The sequence below is a fragment of the Eptatretus burgeri genome, chromosome 4 (genome assembly GCF_056783735.1).
Source record: "Eptatretus burgeri isolate ZD-2024b chromosome 4, Ebu_testis_v1, whole genome shotgun sequence".
Classification (NCBI taxonomy): domain Eukaryota; kingdom Metazoa; phylum Chordata; class Myxini; order Myxiniformes; family Myxinidae; genus Eptatretus; species Eptatretus burgeri.
This window is the reverse complement of record NC_140964.1, coordinates 95,119,201-95,141,955: the sequence shown is the minus strand read 5'-3', so window position 1 is coordinate 95,141,955 and position 22,755 is coordinate 95,119,201. Positions and strand designations below refer to the sequence as shown.

Sequence of the window (22,755 nt, the reverse complement as noted above, 5' to 3'; positions counted from 1 at the left end):
AACGGGAGAACCGCAACAGCCCACCACCGCTGAAGTGGAACCTCTGCCAGCTTGCTGACTGTCACAGAGTTCTATGCCCATTTGGGTTGTTTGAAGGAGGCGGCATAGTTGCAGACGGAAATCCTTGTCGATATACAACTCGCCGTGCGACAGGGCACCCTGTTGGTGCTGGAACAGCAGTCAGAACAACCCTTGCATGCTGCTTCAGAGTGACTCTTGGATTCCCTCCAAGCCAAAAGTGAAGTTCCCGTGGTTCCACCTGTTGAAGCATCAGAGGACCTGGAAAAAAAAACACTGCAAGAAGTTGCAGAGGTAGTGCAAGACACACGTACCAGTCCACACCAAATCAGGCAGATGGTCGAGCAGGCCCAACAATGAGTGGGTATAGCTCTCAGCACAATCGTAGTATGGAAGCTGCTCACAATGACCTTCGCTGTTTGTTCTCCCCCCGCCCCCCGCCTCCCGCAACCAAAGCTGTTCCAGCTGGTTTCACTTCTACAGAGTCGGGAACCCATGTTCCACAAGCAACCACAAAGGAGCAACCTGTTGTGAGCTGGAACAGCAGAAGGAATGTCAGCTGACACCACTGTTGAAGTGGAAAGGCCAGATTCTAGATCCCCACTATATTGAGTAGACTACAAAGAGTAGTGTTTGGAGTACCTAGCCCCTGGCAACATGCAGTGAAACTGCAAATGTTGCGCACAATCTTCCAGTCTACCAGTGGCCTTTGCACTGTTGGCCTGACTCCGTCGGCTGTGGAGCGCTCGGGGCTCTGCAAGCTGTTCCCAGCAGTATCTTCCAACTCCCAAATGTGGTATGCTACTTGCTCTGCCTGATGTGTGGCTGCACGACGTTGCAACCATGTCTGCTGCATGTTGTTCTTCCAGATCTGTGATATGTTGTTCTTCAAGCTCTGCTATACATTTCCGTATAAATTTCAGCTATGCCCTGTCCAGGCTTGGGAGTCCGTTGCCCTTCATGGTCCGGTGTCTCCAGCCCTTGGCCAATACAATAGATGCGAGTTTGTCCTACCTCCAACCTTTTGGCTTCTCAAATGCCAATTTCACCCGAAACGATATGACAAATGGTGTCCTCAGAAATCGGAGTTTTGCTGGGAATGGCTGTTGTTGTTTCCATCTGTGCCTATTCTCCAAATGTACCGAGCATTGTGCAGCATTGTGTGTGTATGATCGGTGTTTGCATATGTTGTTTCAGCTGTTGCGGTCAAAATAGTCTATGGTAGGTGGTATGTCATGGAAAAAAGGTTGCTCAAATGGTGATATCACTAAAAATAAATAAGGATCTCATAAAAACCGAACGTGTTGGGAACTAATGTTACCTGTCATTGCTTGCACCGAAGGAGCAGCAATCGATTATGCCCTGGCACGCCCCGCCCAAACCACCTGGCTGCAATCCTTTCACAATCCCTACTGCTGGCACCTCCTCACGTAGCATGAAGGTTGCAATCCTTTTGTAATCTTCCCCAATGTATGTGTGCCATCCAAGCTGCCTGGCATATAGATATTTGCAAATGTCTATATGGCGCAAATGTGGAGTGGATCTTTTAGCTAGCTCAACAGGAGTTCTAGAGCCTGTATTCTCCCTGCCTCTTCCCTCTCTTCAGAGCTTGACAAAAATCGCAAGCTGGTCAAATGCGTGGAATAAGTCTTTCAATCCTGACAAATCTCACACTCTCATTATCTCTTTGCAAAAGGACCATCTGGCAACACTACCTACTCCCCCTCACCATGCACTTTCTTCACAATGCTCTTGAGGAGGTTCAGTCATTTAAACTCCTGGGTCTCACAGTCATCCACAATTTTTCTTGGGCAAACCATATTTCAAAGTTTGCCTCCAAAGCCAGCCACCTACTGGGCATCCTCTGTCGTACAAAGTCTTTCCTTGGCACAACTGAACTCCAGTCCACCTCCAAGGCCTTCATCCACAGCTTGATAGAGAACTGCTTTCTCCTCTGGGCTAGCTCCCCTGCCTCTCACATTTTTTAACCAAGGCCTTCAAGATTATTGGTGATGAATCTGAGTCAATGGGTCTATTACGTCACCATTGTTGACAGGTAAGTGGTCTCTCTCTATTCTCTCGCTTCCTTTCTGGTGTTTCACCCTCTGACCTTACCATGCTTTGTCCCCCCAGTTTTCTGTGGGGCACACACAGTCCACCATCATCCCCTTCTGGTTGAACTACGTAAATCTTCAAAATAGTTGAACTACCTACCTAAATCTGGGATCACTGCGAACCTGCACTCATTTGTTCCTCTTTTCTCCCACATGTGAAACCAATTTCCACATTCTCTTTAATCTCATTATTCCTTCCAGTTCTTAGGAGAGCTGCTCACCACAATCTCAGATCTTCCCAATGAAAAACCATGATATTGCCTACTCTTGTTAACCCTCCCTCCCACCCCACTGAAATCCCTCCTCCTTCCAAATTTCCAGTTTTCCCTCCTGAGAGTTTCCTTCTGCATTCATCTTGTTCACCTCATGCTCTCCTGCCCCCTCATTCCTCCCTACACCTATTGTTTGTACAAATCTGCCTCACTCCAGCCTTCAAGTCTGGCCTTCAACCAAATATTGGCCTTCAACTCTGCTGTTTCGCTAGCTGTAACTATGCTGTTACAAACACAAACTTAACGTCACCACTGATGACACCTGCAACCTCTGCCAGACCGCCCCACACACAACAGAACACATTATGGAGGATTGCACGGTCCTGGCTCCACTTAAACAAGAGCACAACATCATAGTTGTGAGTGATCTCCTAGTCACTCCTGGGAGATCGATCATCTGTCTCCATGACATTGGCCTGTTCAAATAAACCTGCCGGGGGCAACACAACAACAACAACAACTCTGATGTTGGTGTTTCTTCCCTCTCTCAACGGTTCCTTTTGTCCTGTTGTGTTCAGTATGCAAATTCTAGCTCTTCCACGAGCCTCGACAATGTATACAGAAAAAGGAGGAGGAGAGGAGGTAGGGGTCATACTATTTGCAGAGCATTGGTGCTGCTTAAGCAGTCTCCTTGTCTATTGGGCACAATCCTGGACGGGTCGCCACTCCGACACAGTATACCAGCATGCTGGCACTCATTTTGCCGACATCGGAAGGATGACAGGCCGAGTTAACCCCACCTGGTATTAATTCAACAGCTGAGTGGGATTTGAACTCAGGACCATAGGATCGTGAGCCTGCCACCCTAACCATTAAGCCAACACCAGGCATATACAGAACAAGGACGATGTGTCCAAGAGCAGCGTCCTAAAGGTTTTGTCAGCGAAAAAAAATTAAAAATAAATTAAAAAAAAAACATCAACAACAACTTCTGATATTTCGTCACGTGCCTTGATTAAGCCAATAGTGAGACCCATCATAGTGTATTTACGTATTTACGAAATATAGTGTATTTACGAAATAAATAGTGTATTTATGAAATTACAATATATTAAATGGAATAATCTTTAAATAGTAACGTGAACTTTTCGAAACTTTAAAGCATATGTCCGAATATATTTAAAAGTTCATGATAGACGCTCTCAAAAGGCACCCTCAATGCGAGGATGTGTACAGGTGTTTAGTATTTACGGAGATCTGGATCCTGCATAAAAAAGAGCCGACTCCAAAAGGTTTTGTCAGAAGAAGAAGAAGAAGAAGAAGAAGAAGAAGAAGAAGAAGAAGAAGAAGAAGAAGAAGAAGAAGAAGAAGAAGAAGAAGAAGAAGAAGAAGAAGAAGAAGAAGAAGAAGAAGAAGAAGAAGAAGAAGAAGAAGAAGAAGAAGAAGACGATGACGACGATGAAGAAGAACGCCGAGCTCTCTAAGAGCAGCGTTCGCTACGCGAGACGCTGCTAAAAAGGTAAAATGTTTTATCACTCTTTTTGGGCACTCAAATGGTGAGTGTGATTGTCAATATACTTGATGTGATGGTAGATTCGATCTGCTGATGACAACACAGTCGACATTTTTGCAGGGCTCTGGCACCTCAAAACTTGGCACTACATCACTGTTCATAAGTGACTAAATTGGTTGGTGGCTGATGGTGGCATGTCGTATTGGAATTCTTGTGCATGTGCTGCTTGTAAACATCTGCAGCTGTGGAGTAATCAGGATTGGGTTTAAAACAACAAAGAGCTTACCTTGTGTAGCTTTTATTGGGTGCTTTATGCAGTTTTCTTGAGGTCGAAGGGTATGGGCCTTATTATATGTCGGTGACATTGTCCTGCCTTGAACGATTATGAGTATTTTGTTTGTAAAACACTTTAAATTTTCCTTATACATTCTTGATGAATTTCTGTAACCATCTAAACAAACTTTGTTTGCAGTGGTTTCAGTGGTGGTGGAAAATCGCATGAGTAATATGAATTTGAATGATGACATACTCGGTTAACCGTTTGTTTTCATGAGAGCCTTTTGGACGTTCCTGGCAATCTAATATCTGCTATTGTATTGCGTCATATTAAATCTCATGACTGATGCATGATGTGTACTATTTCCAAAGTACGTTTGGTAATGCTAGATAACCTTAAAAAGAATAAGGTACATTTCTGACTGATAAGCATATAGAATATATAATATTGCTCTTTACTTCCTGATTGCATGACTTTTGGACCTAATGATACCCATTGTTTGTAGAGGTTTGGTCGAAACCTAATGGATCAGCACAGTGCAGCTGATGAACCAGAATTCTGTGACTGGGTCGTTTACCTGCATTTACTTCAATATATTCGATATCGGTGTCGATGTCATAAAAGTAAGAACATCAGGTTGTTTGGATTATTTGGTCTCAGTGTGATGTCAAAATGTAGTACAATCTGAAGGAATTCTCCAGCTCTCTCTGTCCATCACATAATTTCTTGGTGTTTGCTACATTACACGTTGCAGCTCTGCAGAATCTATTTTCTTTTAAAGATCTTCGACCGTAATGATATCATTAATTTGTCATGTTAATTTAAAACGTACCCCTTTCTTTGCACAAATCACATATTCTTTCTGGTTCGAAGCCAAGCTGCCAAAATTTCCCCATGTGTGAAGAACAGCTTTTCTCATTTTGACAAGAAAAATATCAGAAAAACCAACTCAGTTATTTCTAATAACACTCCATGAGTTTTTAAACTGTCCATTGTGCAAGGCAGATCAAAGAATGCTCTATGCTCTGAACATCATGTGAAGAAACGTGATTTCAACTTGCCATATCCTATCACAATTTGTGACAGGATGGCCAAGAAACATCTCAAGGTCTGGGAGTTTAATTGCACGTTCCCATGTTTCACGTGTTTCCAGCGTGGGATGAATCGAATCTACCTGGGTTGCTATTGTGCAGCCAAGCATTTGAGGCTCGTTTATAACTGAATCTTTTGTTTCGCAGAGTTGAATCAATTCAGCATATCCTCCAACTGGTACTGAGCCAGGAGTTTGATTTAAAACCTGGATTCCAAGCTTCAGTGTTGATCTTTGAGTTTGAAGTACAACCTGAAGTCAAAGTATGAAAGTCACCAAATGAAGTAGATGAGAAGATTACCATATACCCATAATAATAACTGGAATTTTGACAACATGCCTTTACTTTTTGGTCTTCCATTAGTCGTGATGAAAATGCTTACCCTGCGATGGACATCTCTGTCACTGTACAAGTTGCTGCAATGCAGGAAGCTGGAGAAATGTACAGGATTCTCTAGATGCTTCCCAGGAGGGAATGCAGACCCCATCTCCTTTTTTCACCACACACCATCCAATCAGAGTGAATAAATACTCAGGGGGGACACCCGACAGCAACCTTGCTGCCTTTCATCCATCAGAACTCATGGATCGCTGACCTGGCTACGATGAGGTGCAAAAACCTGTTAAAACAATTAGCGGTTGTTTGGGGTGATGTGTCCGGAACTCTGGAAACCCCGGATCCATGGCTCAATAGAAATCTTAATGTGCTGGATCCAGGTAAAAAGCCTCGGTCCCAAAGGACAAGCAAGGCCTAAGACATCTTGGGCTATATATCAACGAAGGTTTTTCCTTTTTTTTCTTCCTTTCTCAGGCAGCAGTATAACGTGGTTGTCCATCTGTTGCACATTCGAAGTTCATTGTCAGTGATACATTTATTGTGCTTCTCCTAAGTTATGATCTTGTATTATACGAACAGTATAATTCTTACAAAGGTAATAACATTAATTCAGCCGGACTATGAGAATGTTTGAAGTGAACTGAGAAGCTTGAGCTTTTAAATTTGAAGGCTACTGGTAATAACATCTTTAGAGGCATGGGGGATACATACCATCGGTACTGCAGCATCTGAAATCGTCTTTTATTGCCATTTTCCTCAAACTTCACGTTGTTTAAAGAAACATAGGGTCCATCCCATCATTCACTCTTGTGTGACTTCGGTAGAGTTTCAGATGTTTGTCCAGGACTGTAGAATGATTTAACAAAAAGAATCCTCGCTGCCATGAGTACTTTTTTTACCATGTTTTGTTTCTTTGAGAGGGGGGGGGATTAAAATATCCTCCTTTGTTTTGACGAAAATTGAAAATTTTTTGTCATGTGACGGTCTATCTCGTTTGTCTGTCTGTAAGGGCGATAACTTGTGAACGCTTTCAGTTATCTTCGTCAAGCTCTACCAGAGGTTTCCGAAGGACAAAAGTGAGGCTGTCGATGTTTTTTGACTGGTCAAAAGGTCAACATATGCCCAAGGTCAACAACTTTCTCAAATTTCTAAAATACTCAATTTTCATCCGATTGACGAGAAATTTGAACAGGATTTGCATATTAGGTCACTGAATTCAACCACCCATTATTTTGGAGGTCAACATAGGCCAAAGGTCAACAACTTACGTGAGATTTCTAAAATCCTCGATATTCATCCGATTAATTTGAAATTTGAAAAGGATTTATATTTCAGGTCAATGAATTCAAGCCACTAATTGTTTTTGAGGTCAACAGACACCAAAAGGTCAACATAGGCCAAAGGTTAGTACAATAACTCATGAACGCTTTCAGCTATCTTCGTCAAACTTTACCAAAGGATTCCAAAGGACAAAAAGGAGGCTGCCAATGTTTATATGTATATCAAAGGTCAAGGTGACAGTGACGTCTTTTGCATGATTTTCATCATACCTGTCAGGCTACCATCTGATGCCTTCTTGTTTGTTTGTTACTTGTGTGGAAAATATTTTTTCGCCAAGTATGTTAGTCTGTAGCAGTTGTCTGTCTGTCTGTTTGTCTGTCTGTGTTTTTGTCTTTGTCACACGATTTTTGGCCACAGTTTTCAAGCAATTGTTTTGGTGTGTGTGTGTGTGTGTATGTGTGTGTGTGTGTGTGTGTGTGTGTGTGTGTGTGTGTGTGTGTGTGTGTGTGTGTGTGTGTGTGTGTGTGTGTGTGTGTGTGTGTGTGTGTGACCAGCAACGGACAGCAATGCTTAATTTCGGCGAAGATCAGAATCCGAATCTAGATCTGAGAATTTCAAAAGTGATTCTTCACCATTGAGAGATCGGATCAAAAATGATATAGAGCACAATATCTCAAAAGGTTATGGATGGATTCACATGAAACTTGGTGGACAGAATTGGGAGTGTGACAAGGCCGAATCGATTCAATTTTGGTGAAGATCCGAATCTGGATCTGGATACGAGCATTTTTAAAGTGGATTCTTCACCATTGAGAGATGGGCCTAAAACTATGTATAGCATGATATCTCAAAAAGTTGTTCACGAGTTATGACAAAACTATGTGGATGAGTTGGTTCAGATCAGACCTATCAGTGTGGTACAAAATGTAAACTGTTCAACCTGGTGGAGGTAGGTGCTCTACCGAGTGCCATTTCGTGTCGCTCTATGGTGATTTTTAATTTGTTTGCTTCATGCAAGTCACTGTCACATTAGAATGAGAACGTTTTTCCTTACAAAATAAATTAGATATATAGCTATACATAGTGTATGCTTGGTGTTTGCTTAATGGTTCAGGTGGTGGGCTTTGGATCCGAAGGACCTGAGTTCAAATCCCGCTTAGCTGTTGAATTAATACCAGGTGGGGTTAACTCGGCCTGTCATCCTTCCAAGGTCAGTAAAATGAGTGCCAGCTTGCTGGTATACGGTGTTGGAGTGGCGACCTGTCCAGGATTGTGCCCAATAGCCAAGGAGACTGCTTAGGCAGCACCAACGTTCTGCACAGAGTATGGTCCCAATCTCCTCTCCTCCTGTACAATTTACAGGTGTATGACCTGCATCAGATGAGTCCATATTGGGTGAAAATCCAAATTGGACTTGAGATTGGGATTTCCAATCGAGTCTTTATTACGAATATACATATACAATAGAGTCCCCAACTCAGCATCAGCCTGACTGGTGCCCTATATTTTTTGGTTTTGTCAGTCTGTCTGTCCATGTGGCAAGCCTCCACTCAAAAATGACTGGGCATATTTACTTTATATCCGGTACATGATGCAATAACGTCTTGGCATGAGGCAAGTCAAATGATTTTGTGATCAGAGCCAAAAGTCATGGAACACGTGATTTTATTTCCAAATTTTGGGAAAAAAATGTTATGAGAAAATAGTACAGGATTGTATATGCTTTCGAGAAACATTATTTATTTATGTTCACTGCACCATCTCCATCCACAACCAACATACGACACTGAATTATTTATTTATATATGCTGAGCCATCTCCACTCCCAACATACCAGCTTGACTTATTTTATTTATATACGCTTTATCATTTCCACAAACAACACGTAACTTTGATTTATTATTCATTTCTCTACAGGTTACCTTTTGTCTTGCAGGATATTGTAAAGGAATGCCCACTTGACTCTGAGTTGTCCAACCTGGGTTTGAATCTTCACACAGCTATAAACTGTCATCCTGGTGTTTCACAAGCAAGGTTATTCATCAATGTGAGTGTCATCCCTCCGATAGCCATTAAACTGGGCGTCCCATCTGCTGGCATTAGTTGGTAGGTGTTATAGATCCAATAATGTCCTCCACAAAGAGTGGGCGAGCTATTGCCTGCACCATGAATAAATTCCCAATTCCTGTCCTGACTTTCCGTGTCTCAGTACCTGTCTAGGATTGTAAACCAAGCCAAGAAACTGCTTTGGCAGGACTGATGCCCAGCATAGAGCATGGCACATTCATTTTGAATTTACATTTCTGCAACCTTTATTAATTTATTTTGTTAATGAAAATTTTATATTTAAATAATATAATGTCGTATTTTAATGTGCGGTTGGGGGCTGTGTCCTCGATGAGGACTTGCATCGTTGTTATATTCACTATGTCTGTGTTTGGCTCTGTCTTTGTTATTTGAATGCTTGCTTTCTAAGATCAATGCTTTCTAGGGACGAACCAGTTCCATTTGGCTCTGTTTCAAGCGTTTAGGCTTGTGTGTACATTGTGGGCATTTAAGTATAGAATTCCAGCTAAGTAGACACTTGTAGACATTATCATAAAACACTTTTCTTTTCTCGTGTGAATGCAGAAGCCCATGGGCAATGGGCTGCTGATTGCATGCGCTCAAGGAATGATTGGCTTTCCAGGCCAGGCAAAACCTACGTGGCCGGAAGCAGTCTGTGAGGAGGTCATGCTCTAGTGAGCAGTGCTGGGACTGCTGGGAAAAAGAGAAGCACGTGACAAGAGCAGCAAGGGAAAGGGGAGTTGAGAGACGGAACAAACCGTGGAGAGGGTGGATTCTTTTGTGCTTTACACGCAGCAGGAGGACCACAGGCTGACTTGGTTTGTAATGTACCCACCACTGTGGGCTCTAGCTGTTGGGTTCAAATTCACTCAAGTTATAATGTCCAAAAAAGGTGCTGCATCTTGAAGCATATCATTATGCCAAAACAATTCATTGTGGAACTTGAATATATCAAAATACTCTATTTTATACAAGCTTATATCGGGCATGCTCTTGTTCCACCCTACCTCTACCCACTCGATGTCATCCTAAATCATATGCATTTGTCTAGAAACACTCACTCACTTGTTTACATCCCAAAATCAAGACTGGTTGCGCACCTGCATTCATTTTGCATCACCTTATTCCTCCGATTGTGGAATCGTCTCCCTGTATCTGTCGTCTCGTCCTCATCACTTTAGCCTTTCAATTGCGCTCTCAATCCCTACCTCATCCACTTACCCTTACACAATCGTGATCTCCTTCACATGCTGAATCTTTCCCATTTAGTTCCTCTCCTGGCCATTGTTACTCATTTGTGTGTTGTTCCTCCTTTTCCTAATCGTGTATGTCAACCTCAGCAACCCGCCCACCCCTATTAATCCCCCGAATACCATTTGGTAATTTGTGAACCTGCTCCCCTTTGTTTTTCAGCTCCTCCATGAGCTTCGACACTCGTATTGAAAAAAAACCCATTTATGACGTAGTCCACTGCAGTCATGGTAAAAGACACATAGATCACTTTTGCCTTTTGACCACTCATCGTGAGTACATAAGGTCAGTACAGTGTTGCTCATGATCCCATCTAGCCATGCTGTGCAAAAAATTGGTGTGTTAAAAATGTCTGCCATTTTTTGCATGAATATAATATGTAGATATACACAGAGGTTATTGCTAATGTTTAAAAAAAAATTGTACTTGAATCCAAGGACCTTGTAGAAAATTCTCATGCTGGACAAACACACTCACAGACATCAGTGCACCTCACCGTGTACCACAAGGAAGTTAAAAGACATGAGAAAACACAGGAAGGAAATGAGTGAGTTTCCACCGTCATGAAACACCGGACAAAATTGGAACACCGAAAAGGTCAAAGGTTTTGGGCAATAGAGGACTACTCTATTACAGGAGAAGGACAATGTTTGTGTAAGCTTGTGCATTTTTCTTATGGTATGGAAAGGATAATTTACATGACCAGCGTTCGCTGCAGGTGAGATATTTATAATTAAGAGAAATTCCTGATCACATCGTGAAAGTCTGGGGTTTATAGATTTGATTGTGGAGCTGAGGTTTCAACTGAAATTACGCTGACTCATAACATAAACCAAATTCCCCATTTGTTTGTGTTTTAATGATTTTTAACCAAGCTGGGTACACGTCGTGCTGGGTTGCCTAAAGCTTAGAAAGATGAAGTGATTTTCCATCAGAGTGCAAACTGCTGGATCAAGTTTATCAATAGGTATACATATGATTGCAAAGATTTTATTTTATTTTTACTAATTATGTATATTATGTACGAGCAAATACGACCCATCGTTTCACCCATGAGAATACCAAGAAGGGGAGAGAAAGGGGTGATGGAGAGACAGAGGGGGAGAGAGAGAAGGGGGGAGAGTGAGAAGGGGTTGAGGAGCGAGGAGGGAGGGAGTGTGAGGATGAGTGGGGGAAGGGAATGCAGCGAGAGGTGAGAGGAAGGGAAGGCAGATGTACGGTGGAGTATTAATTATGATTCATACTGTCTCATCAAAATGCTTCTGCATAGAATAACAGTGAAGCTGGAAACAAAATAATGTCTGAAATCCATTTTCTACCGGTCATACTATAGATACCGCCTGGAGACAAACACCACTCAGACACGTCCGGAGACAAACTCCTGTCCAGACACAAACTCCTGTCCGGACACATCTGGAGACAAACTCCCATCTGCAGACAAACTCCCGTCTGGACATAAATACTGCCCGGACACATTCGGAGACAAACACCGATGAGACGCATCCGGAGCCAACCTGTTGAAAGACAAACACCATTCGGCCACATCTGGAGACAAACTCCCATCTGCAGACAAACTCCCGTCTGGACATAAATACTACCCGGACACATTCAGAGACAAACACCGCTGAGACGCATCCGGAGCCAAGCTGTTGAAAGACAAACACCATTCGGCCACATCCGGAGACAAACTCTCGTCCAGACATAAACACCGCCACGACGCGAACGGACACAACTACCATCCAGACACATATGGAAATACCCACCGTCCAGATACATTCTAAGAAAAAGAGAGGTGTGGGAGGAGGGTACTGCTCTGTATTCGGAGAGGGTAGAGCAAGGATGGGACAAAGAGCAGGAGAGGAGTGGGGGTAGAGGAGTTTGCAGAGAGAATATGCTTCGCTTTATGAACACACACACAAACACACACACACACACACACACACACACACACACACACACGTTTGGCTGATATTGGCAATTTTTCAGGAATCTGCTGATTGGAGTCAGTGTGATTACCAACTACAGTACATACTGTATACAACCTAGAAACCTTGATTAGCTTTCACTGAAAAACAACATTGCATTTATATCGACATTTCAAGGAGATGTGCACAAGCATTAGTCATTATAAACAGCTGTGTGTGACAGGTGGAATAAAAATTGGCTCTGTAATTTAGAAAACACGTTAATATGGCAAATCGCTCGGAATTCGGGTGTTATCCAATATATTTTTCTTTGAAACTCACAAAGAGAATCCATGTAACCTTTGTAAAGCAAATCTGAAAACCAAATACTTTATAAACATTCACGAGGGCAAAGGAAAACCTGATAAAACCTCCGTAAGATACGGGATCAAACTTTGCCACCGCAGTGCCTGCAACAGGTATGGCATGTCCACAAACCCACATAAAGTCCCTACAGATCCAAATCTACCCTTATGTAGTCTGTCAATGTGCGGTGTATACGTACTTCTACTTTGGAGTGACTATCAACGACACATCCCAATCGGGACATGAACTGCACCTGTATCGAGTGTGGGGCGCTCAGTACGTGGCTTAAACACCCAAGCAAGTACTCTAATGGAACAGCTAGCTTGTTAAGTGATTACCAATTGCCATCAACAAAACCATGCACCCGGAAACACCCAAGCAATGTCCGAATTGGACAAAGGAACACTTTTTTAACTTCGGAATTGCTGCTACTTTCAAATCTGGAGCTTAAATTTCGTAATGCAGCTGAGTTTAAAAGATCTCGAGGTTATCGCATGTGCTGAAATCAAATAAAGCAATGGACTCTGGCGTTTCCGGGTGTTTATAAGGATTGCAATGTACCCAGTGATTCATAGTTATCATGAACAGGCATTCAATAATGAGTGAGGTAAGTGGAAAAAAAAACTTGATTGTTAAGAAATTATTGCGGCCTGTTCCAAGTCAAGGCATGGTTGAGCAGGCCAAAAAACATGGTGGCTTCAGAACCCAGCAAGGTCACCCAGGATATGCCTTAATACCCTAGATAGCGATGTGGCCGAGGATAATCTGATGTAGGATATAATTAAATAAGGACGTTAATTATCTTCAAAAGGGGTGTTTTAATTAACCCAGACACCCAATTTTCACTCATACACTTCCTTGGAGTTCCCCAAGTATGCGTGCAAAGTTTCAGGCTGCGAGGTTTCATGGTTTTGGAGTTATGGAGGAGACATACTGACACACACTGACATTTATTAGTATAGATTAAAAGTACATCAAGAACACCTTGTCGTTTGTTTGTTTGATTATGAACTGTGAGTATCCCTTTCACAGAATATTTTGAATGTCCTACATAGGTTGGAATTCACACTTTTCGATCCATGATTTATCTTATGGTTGCAACTGTTAGTTTATTGCTCTGTTGCTTTTCCAATCAATCATGAACGTTAAAAGTTAGAAATCAAAATAAACTTTAATTCACAAAACTGAAAATTGTTAAGACAACTGCCGTGTCATCCCCACGTTCAATGTCAAACGCTTGCTTTTGGAGAGATACACCAGTATTAGCCTACCTTATAATAAAAAGGGTCTGGACCCATGGAGGAGCTAAAAGACAAAGAAAGGGCATTGGATTCACAAACTACCAAAATGATTGGGGGGGGGATGAACATACACAAGGAGAAAAGGAGGAATAATGCAAAAACGAGTCACAATTTCATGTTAGGCCAGATGTTTGCAGGCTTACGCTTGCAACCAAGGAGCCGTGATCGACACCATACAAACAGTGGGAATAACAATCAAAATGGAAACATTTCACGCAGCTCTTTGGCTTAACATTCTCATCAATCGCCTTTTTCAAAAGCTTATTGTCACGATCCAGGGTCGAAGAGATATTCTTCAACAGACTAACTTGGCTTTGAATCGACCAGCTCCTCGTTTGAGGCGTTCCATAATATCGGAACATTTGAAACAGAGATGACTGGATCCGATACCTTGTGCAGTTTACAAAAATAGAGATGGGCAATCTCAAATTGATTGCAGGCCCTCTAGAAATATTGTAGCCTTTGGTACTAAAGACGATGATGAAGGTCGAGATGTGTAGAAGTTATCGGTCTCCTGTTGTTAGCATCAGATTATTTACGATTGTTTGCCCCAATAATTGTAGACATACAGCTGTAATGAACTGAAGCAATCTTCTCTCTATGGTCGATTTCATTTGGGCCTTTTTAATAGACTACACTTTGTTTGTGAGTGCTCAGGTTTGCTTAAAAATACGGGACTTTTAAAATGACGTATTCCACCCCAGAATGCTCGGTGCACCTGCGCAGAAACCCCAAGAAACAGTGGACTTTGTGGCATCATCAAGTATATTGTGTGTGGGAGAGAAGGATTGATTCTGAAAATAGCTCACAAAGCTTCTAAAAGAAGCTGAAAATACTGTTGCACCTCTGCGAAGCCGGCACTCCCCCAAGGCAATGGCACCCAACATACAGTGGTCCCGAGACAGTTATTTCATTAGTATTTGTGTAGTTAGCCCTTCCATTATGTTGAGTGGGTAAATGGGACAAGATGCGTTGTGTAGGGCTATAGTTATGTCTTCAATCCTTTCATGTAAAGTACTTTCAATCTATTCTTTCATCAATTTTATTTGATACATGAACTCCTTCACACATGCCTGCATGCCAGACCAGCCAGGAATGCGCAGCGAATGCCTCGGCATACATGCTCCCTGTTTGAACTGTGCGCCATTCACCAATGGATGCCTCACCTCGGACCCTCATCATGATGCTACAACCCTTAGCATAATCACCACAATGCCTCCTAAAAAATACCCACAGTAACCTACACTCGTCCTCCTCGCCACAATCACCAGATACTTCGGTCTCTTCACCACAACCACCTCAACCCGCTCCCAATGCTCCAATGTCATCACCACAAATGCCACAGTGCTTTCCCCACCTCACGACAGCTGCCGCATCCACCATTAGTTCCCTGAACACTCACCACTCTCCTTTGAGATGCTGAGGAACAGAGGAGCCTCCATGTCAGAATACTTTGGCATGTAACTCAAAGTGAAAGTATGCACTGGGACTCATTCGACAATGTCTCGGTAGCCCTGGCACTCCACTAAATAACAATGCTTCAATGGAGCCCAAAGTACGTTCATAGCCGGAGAACGCTCCAAAAAACTGGTGCCTAATTTATATCTCAGAGCTCTGTTGTGTGGCCAGGCTGAGGGCAAATGAAGCCATTTTTGGTTCAGAGTCTGACAGGGCAGGGCTAGTCCTGAGGTTGGCATTTACGTGCCATTGGGAACGCTCGGAAATGCCTACAGGGCCTTTTGATCCGTTCCATTTCCTGGCTCCTCCTTTGCCTAGGCTCTCTAAAGATAGTAGCAGAGAGCTGAGAGAAAGCTGATGAGAATTGACTCACCTACCAAGCCCAACCCAAGCGCCACTCACCAAGCCCAAGCCAAGAGAACAGGACAAGCCATCAAGCAGTCTTCAAGCCGCAGTTATTAAGAGTAATCGAGACGTTCCCAAGCAGAGAGGAGTGACCAGTCATCAGTGTTACTGAGATGTTGCTGGAGTCATTGCAGGGTCAACCCCGGATCATCAGCGCTCAGCTGCGTTCCACAGCCAATACTCATTTTCATTTACAGACTCTCTTGCATGCCCCTTTAGGCTATCCTCACATATCTTTCTCTCCCATCTACTGTCTTGTCTACTGTTGTCACAGAAACTAAAATAGCAACAACAACCAATACGCACCTCCTTCACACTTCCTCTACTGCATTACACCTGCACCTCATTTGCCCTGTGCCGCACACATGAATCCTTGCTTTCCCCTGTTCTACATATTGTAATAAAACCTTTTATTCTACCACATGACCTTTCCTTGCCCTTGCTTGTAATAAATTGCTTATGTTAAAAATTAACCCAGCCCGTTCCGTCTTTCCCTTCATTGATCCAGCATGGTCTGCACATTGGTTTATCCAGGAAGGTTTGCCCCACCGAATTTGCTCTTGTTAGCCAGTGCGCACTCACTGTATCGCTCAGCAGTAATCCTGGTGTGTGCTGAGGGCACGATACCCTAATTAGTTCATCCTTCCACAGGTAAGATATCACATGAGGTAGTGTAACCCTGCTGGGATTGGCAGTGCCAATCGGTGTCGTTGATTGCTTAGCAACCCATTGTGTGGAGTTATCTGTGCCCAGTGGCCTCAGGACCAGGCGTTTGGGGAGAGGGGGGAGGACCTGTGTGCTTCCCCTAATAGCGAGCCTCAAATCCTGAGTCAGTAACAATAATTAGGAAAGTACTTTACATGAGAGAAAGGCTTGTGCCTCTGCACAATGAAAGACTTATCAGAGAACCTTCTCAGCCCGCTGAACGGGCATCTGCTCATACTGTAAACTTCCGACCATGTGGGTGGGTCGGTGGAAAGCTCGAGTGAAGGGTTGTATCTTACACAACCCCCGACGGATCATTACCAGTGAATGGACAGTGTATCGGGATTAGGTTCTTCTTTACACTGATGGGAAGGACATATCTGTGGCTTGTGGAGGTACAGCATAAGTTAAATTATAAAATATACTATTATTCGTGTTGGGAGTGGGGGAGACATGGGAGCTGTGAGGGCTGTTATTGGGTGGTCGTTAGACGACCCTTAGTCTCAGCTTTTCCGTCTGTCTGTATGTCTGTTGGGTGGTCGCTAGACTACCCTTAGTCTCAGGTTTTCCGTCTGTCTGTCTGTATGTCTGTTGGGCGGTCGCTAGACTACCCTTAGTCTCAGGTTTTCCGTCTGTCTGTATGTATGTCTGTTGGGTGGTCGCGAGACTACCCTTAGTCTCAGGTTTTCCGTCTGTCTGTATGTCTGTTGGGTGGTCGCTAGACTACCCTTAGTCTCAGGTTTTCCGTCTGTCTGTATGTCTGTTGGGTGGTCGCTAGACTATCCTTAGTCTCAGGTTTTCCGTCTGTCTGTATGTCTGTTTGTTTGTATGTAATGGACAGCTCTGGAGGTTAGAGGAGTCAACCGATTTTGATGAAACTTGACTGGCAGGTTCATACCAGGACACCGTTGTATGCTTTTGGGCATCGCTGCCATGGACACCACCGTTGCCTAGCAACGGAACTTTGAAATTTTTGAAAAAATCCGAAAAAAAATTTTTTTTCGAAAATCAAAAATCCGCTTCTGTGCTTTTATGCGTACTATTATAATCAAGCTTTTTGTCAAAAAATTTCAGCCCGATCCGTCAAAAACTGTATGACTAGTATGCAATTATATTACTATGTACTTTCACCCCAACGTTCACGTTGGGATTCCCTAATGTAGGGTTAAGGAATCGAACACAAATGATGAATGGACAGTTGCTCGTCATGTTCCTATATGGAACAACGAACGGAAAAATGCCATCTGATGTGTTCTCTTATGTACATATTTCAAATTCGCCTTAGTCTCGCGACCACCATGTCGCCTCCCGGCTTGTAAATATATTGTATTTTCGGTTCAGCGGCAACAAAATAAATTATACGAGATTTTTGTATCTATTGCTAAAAGTGTGTGTGTGTGTGTGTGTGTGTGTGTGTGTGTGTGTGTGTGTGTGTGCGTGCGTGCGTGCGTGCGTGCGTGCGTGCGTGCGTGCGTGCGTGTGTGTCTGTGTGTGTGTTAGTTATAACCACTGCTGTGTCGTGCTTGTACCAACAGGAAATGAGAAGAACCCGACACCTCTCATCAATGGATATTTCTCATATTACCGATATTTTATTGAGTCTGATTTTGCATTTAGGACCAGAACATGTAGAAATTTCACCATTTAGAAATTGCCACTCTTCCGTCTAAATGCTGAAAATGACTGAATGTTTCAAAGACTATTTGGATGACAGATTTCACACCAGCAATGGTAGGTTAAAAGGACCTGGCGAGCATAACCAAGTCATTGCAAACGCATTCAGCACGTGTGAAAAAGGCCTCTTTTAGCATTTATACATCATTTTTAAAGTCCCGTATTGTTCAACGAGCTTGTGAAAAACTCCAAGTCATTCAGCAATTGCACATTGTCGATGTCTTTGCATTTTAATATGGCGTTGTCTCATGTTGATTGATCGTATTTTATTGAGCTGTGATATCAACCTTGTGTCGGCCAGTTTGCCATTACTATCTGCACACTTAGATCATGGTTATTTGGTCATAGCTTCAAATCTCACACCACGTTGGTTTGTCCATTGTCTATTAATATCCTTGGAATTCAAGGAAAGTGCATTTTTTTTCTCTTTGACTGTCTTTGATTTGCATGTAAGAGATGTACAAGCTTCTCCGCGAGCATAAAATAATGCAGAATAAAGTGTAATGAGTCCAGGACAATACATTTACGAGGAGGGAGGGTCTGCTTAAAATGAAAACGTCAATGAATCGATGATTGAGAATTAAAAGCATGTCAGAATCTGAACAAAAACCAAGACGCAGTATGAAACCATTTGGTCCGTCATGACTGTGCGACATCCATCCCCCCCATTAACTTGTTCCATCAAATACACACACTAATCCTCCTTTTCGCATTCACTTAATCTCACTTCACCTCCATATCCAGGTTTATTGAACTTGCATATCCCTTTAAGTCTCCAAGCAGATAATTTATCCAGGTCTTGGCAGACCCTCTTTTATTCAATTATTTTATATTTTTCGCATCACAATTGCACAAGAGTATGTAAGGTCTCCGATAGTTGTTTGAGGTATTCGTCTTAACAAATCTGCTGGTTGCCCCACACATGCAAAGTGAAAAGCAGAGTTAAGCAATTGATTTCTGTCCGTCTGTCTATAAATGGCAGTTTATGATCGAGGAACAACTTATTTAAATTGAACATTATATTTTGAAAATGAATCGGAACCTCTAGCCATAGCTTAAGGCCCTGTCACACCTTGACGTTTTAGCCAGCGTATGGCAAGGTCTCAAAATGTATGTAAAACGCTGGTGTACGCTGAACTATTGATGTTTTTTTAAGTTTTGGTCGTATAATAACGTGTTGGACATATGCATAACGTATTAGTAACGTACACAGAACGTTTTAATCACATATAGATAACTTATACCAACGAATGCTGAGCGTGTTGTCGGCGTTCACAACCTATGCCCAACGATAGTCTAACTTATGCATAGCGTGCGGCAGCGTATCGCTGATGATCACATGGCATAGGCTATCCATAGGCTGCGGCTCGACGATTCAAATCATAACCGCACTAGACATCGAAGTGTGAAGCCGCTGTCACACCTTGACGTTTTAGCCAGCGTATGACGACATATGAAAAATTTGCCGAACTAAACTGGCACACGTCGAATACGTTATGGGTAAGTTTTGCATACATTAAGAGCACGCTGGCATACATCGTAGTTTTCTGGCATACGTCGTCATACGCCGAGTACGTCGAGAAATTTTCAGTATGTTGAAAATTTCTCGACGTACTCGACGGATGACACACGTTCCGCATACGCTGGCATAAGTTGAAGGCACGCGACGCGATCGTTTACACACGTCGAGACACGTTACTTGTATGCTACTCATAAGTCAAAACATGTCAAGGTAATGGTTAGCGTCAGTGTTCCAGACTCCCTGGTTTTTTTGGGGGGTTTTTAAAAATTTTTACACCATACCACCAACATCAACGCCGACGATAGCGCATCACCCTAACCTTCACTTCACTTCCTTCACCTCACTCTGGCCGATGTCATGGTGGGTGGAGTTCAAGGAGGAGCTGCGCGGCGGCCCTCGACCAATCAGCGTGCAACGAGTGAGGTGACTGTCGCCCCGCTAATCAGATCCCGCGACAGGAGGAAAGGAAGAGGAAAGGGCTCCTTTCCTGAGGAGGAAAGGGCTCCACGTGATATCACCACACCCCTGGGCCAATCAAGGAGCTTGCCGTCCATTTTGGCCAGTGGGAGAGACGAAGAGCGATTTGCGCACCAAAACTGGCCAGTGAGAGAGACGAAGAGTGATTTGCGCACCAAAACCAGCCAGTGAGAGAGGGAGGGTCACGATGAGCCCCCCCCCCCACTCTGAAGAGCGGGGGTATAATTATAGGTGCGGTCTGCACGTTCGGGGGTTCTGGTTCTGGCAAGAAGTGTGCGCAAGGGATCTGAGAGTTCTGGCAAAGAAGTGAACATCTGCGCGTAAGGTGGTGGAGTGCAAAAGCGTCAGTGCCTGGAGTGGTCGGGCAACGGAGGTTCTTCTCCTGCCAGTTTTCGCCCTGCCAACTTCGTTCGCCTGGGGCCTGGTCGTGAGGGCGTCTGGATCGTGCTGGGGGTCCAGTTCTGCCCTGAGGACCTGCTCCTTAAAGACCATTGGAGGCGGACAGGTCCGAGACAGACCTCAATAAAGACCATTTGGTCCGATTCTTGGGTGTGTGCGTATGTGTGTTTATGGCACGTCAGATAAGTAGTGAATTGTATAAGTGCCGTGCTGTACATACGTGCATTTCTATATTTGGTTTAATTCTGCTCTTGCTTGCTTCCCTCGTTCCCCAATTAATATTGTGAATAAATACCCCGATTGTTAAATGTTTCAGCTCTTTCGTGTCCTTTCCTCCATTGGCTTAGCGTGCTCCGTGTTGGGAAATTAGCCAGGCTGTTGCCGTTGTAACGGGATATTTGGGACCGACGGACCTTGGCCATAAACCGCTCGGATCGCACACGGTTCGAGTACGCGAAGCAGCTTGTTCCGTACGGGTGCCGTCGATGGTGTGGAGACTTGGTAATTCGCCAAGTGGTCTCTAGGTATTTTGAAAATTACAAATAACCCCGTACCACGTGGTGGAAATATTGACCCTTCACGGTCCGATAAGGGACCCGTACTTCTCAGACTTTTCCGAAAAAGTACGATCTAAATTCCGGGCAATCGGTCGAGCCGACTCTGCTGTTCCATCGAGCGGTAGTCGTTTGTTATTATGGTATTCACTCATCTAATGTGCCTTAATTGTGAACAAAAGATGTTCAAAGCACTTTCTGATTATGAAAATATTTTGAATGGTAATTATTCAACAATAAATAATGAAAATAATGATTGCAAAGGTTAATCCTTTAATAATAGAATTTGGACAATATATTATTTTTTTGTTTTCTAAATACTTCAATTTTGTGATGTAGTTTTTATGATCATTCTTATGATAAATTTGTTCTTCCTTTTTCTTCCTTCTGTTTCTTATTTTTGTCTCTTTCTTTATTTTATCCTTTTAATATTTCTTTCTATCCTTGCATATCTATTTTTTTTCCTTTTCTTTCTTCCCAACATTTACAACTGCACTCAATAATTTAATGACTGAGTCAATCCTCTTCAAACTTTTAAGAGAGGTACTGCAGTCCAAAACACCAAGACCACTTTTTTATGTTTTTTCGTTTTAGTCCTTGTTGGGATTTTAATGACATCAAAGGTGAAACACTAAAATCACATAGCTTCCCATTCCCTTGCATTTGAGTTGACTATGAACACCCGCTCCCTTAAAGATCTCCCTTGGGGGAGAGGGTGTAGGGTTTGGTGATAGTTGGGGGAGGTGGGGAAAAATATATTTTGTGCCATGGCTAATAATCCCCCCTCTAAGCAGCAGGGGTCAGTAAATGACTTGCACTGTGCCATGTACAAACAAAAACCGAAACTCGTCTCCCCCCTCCCAAAGAGATGGGGGTGGGGGGGGTTGTCCCCATGACCTGACCCTGGGTACTACCAAAACGTACTGCATGTAAAATTTGGTGGAGATCGGTAAAGCCCTGTTTTTTACATCCACCACCGAAGGTGAAGGAGGTTATCTTTTCACCCCTTTCCGTCTGTCTGTTTGTTACTTGCAAAATCGAATATTTTCCAAGTATATTGGTCAGTCGATTTTGTTATTCTATCTGTCTGTCTGTCTATCACCTAAAGGTCACAATTTTAAAACTTCACCACGTGGCAAAGTTTGTCATAATGAAGAAGCATATTATTTTTTAAGGTCAAAAGGTCAACATAGGCCAAACGTCAACAATTTAAGGCCCAGTCACACCTTTACGTTTTAGCCAGCGATGGCAACGTATTAAAATTTATGTAAAACGCTGGCTTACGTTGAACTTTTGATGTTTTTTTTTTAAAGATTCGGACGTATTCATAGTGACTTGGTCTTATGTATAACGAATTAGTAACGGACACAGAACGTTTCATTGTGTTATAGATAACTTGTACCAACGAATGCTGAACCTGTTGTTGGCCTACACAACCGATGCCCAACGATAGTCTAACTTAGGCATAGCGCGTTGCACGCATCGCCGACGATGTTGTGACGTAGCCTATTAAAAGGCTGACGCACAACGATTCGAATCATAACTGCCGTAGAAATGGAAGTGTCAACATCGCCGTCACACCTTGGCGATCTTGCCAGCGTATGCCGACCTAAGAAAAATGTGTCTAAAACGTTGGCGCACGTCAAATACGGTATGAGTAAGTTTGGTATACGTGAGTAGAATGCTAAAGTACGCTATCATACGTCGTAGTAAGTAGAGTATGTCAAGAAATTTTAAACATGTTCAAAATTTTACGACATACTTGGCGTATGACACAGGTTCCGCATGCGATGGGGAATAGTTGTACACACGATATGCGGACGCTTACAC

The 22,755-nt window shown here is 43.1% G+C and overlaps 1 long non-coding RNA gene across 1 annotated transcript; it reads left to right on the top strand.

Annotated features, from left to right (window-relative positions):
* Positions 1-8,771: 8,771 nt before the first annotated feature.
* Positions 8,772-11,194, top strand: LOC147028708 (uncharacterized). The gene is made up of 3 exons (XR_015056942.1): positions 8,772-8,889; positions 9,474-9,727; positions 10,323-11,194. It is a non-coding gene; the product is annotated as an uncharacterized LOC147028708 (long non-coding RNA).
* Positions 11,195-22,755: the final 11,561 nt, after the last annotated feature.